The 969-nt window shown below is 37.7% G+C and overlaps 1 non-coding gene across 1 annotated transcript; it reads left to right on the forward strand.

The window, feature by feature from the left end:
• Window positions 1–515: 515 nt before the first annotated feature.
• On the forward strand, window positions 516–669 carry LOC145110041 (U4 spliceosomal RNA). The gene has a single exon (XR_013709435.1). It is a non-coding gene; the product is annotated as a U4 spliceosomal RNA (small nuclear RNA).
• The last annotated feature ends 300 nt before the right edge of the window (window positions 670–969 follow it).

Here is a 969-nt window from a genome sequence, read left to right on the forward strand (position 1 = left end):
TGAAAACTCTTGAGATCCGTCCAAATTCCAAACCCTACATATCATGGTTCAAAAGCCCGATGTGCAACCTTTGGCCCGACCCCTGACCACAGCCAATGTCACTCTTAATTGTACCATACATCTTTGATCAAGCAATTCTATTCTTTTCAAGAAGGAATATCTATCTTTAATCAAGTTATCTTTGTTCTTTTACATGATACATAATTTAAAAAAGTTGTCTTGAATATTTTAGCAAAGAGCAAATTTGTCGATTAAAAATATTAAAAAAGAAGGTTGTGGACCATAAATAAAGTTGTGAGTTATATTAATTAATATTTTTCAGAACAACAGCCATCTTAAAACCAAGTAGAAAGGAGCGGCAAGTAAATTGATTAGGATGCACTTATGTATTATATATACATAGGGATAGGGATAGGGATAAATTAAAGAGCTATGTTAGTCCCACATCGGTAGGAAAGTAGAAGCTTTTGAAAGAGAGGGAGGAATAAAAGGTGGGGTGTGCGTCTTTTGGAAGTATCTTTGCGCTTGGGGCAATGACGCAGCTAATGAGGTAATAACCGAGGCGCGTCAATTGCTGGTTGAAAACTATTTCCAAACCCCCTCCTTGGCCTTGGGTCTCCCTTGGCCATCGAGAATTTCTGGAAGGGTTCCCTTAATTTGGGTAAAACCCTATAATTTTTCAGTTCTAATAAGCTTTTTAAATTGGGTCGTTTGAATATAATCCGTAACTGGTTTGGGATTCGTTTTCTGGGGGTGTTTATTTATTTATTTTTCATGCCTTGCTCATCGATTCGTCACTTCGGGTCAACTGGTGTTGCTGATTTGATCAAGTTGAAGCTGTGCTATTATTTTGGAACTGTCAAAAGAAGGTTTGGAGTTTGGACCATTATGCCCCTGATTTTGGTAGCTGTTCGAAATTCCCCTTTTTGCAATTGGGTCGAATGGGTGAATATAATTGCTAGTACTGAT

The sequence above is a fragment of the Lactuca virosa genome, chromosome 4, assembly GCF_052849685.1.
Source record: "Lactuca virosa cultivar CGN04683 chromosome 4, Lactuca_virosa_CGN04683_v6, whole genome shotgun sequence".
NCBI lineage: Eukaryota > Viridiplantae > Streptophyta > Magnoliopsida > Asterales > Asteraceae > Lactuca > Lactuca virosa.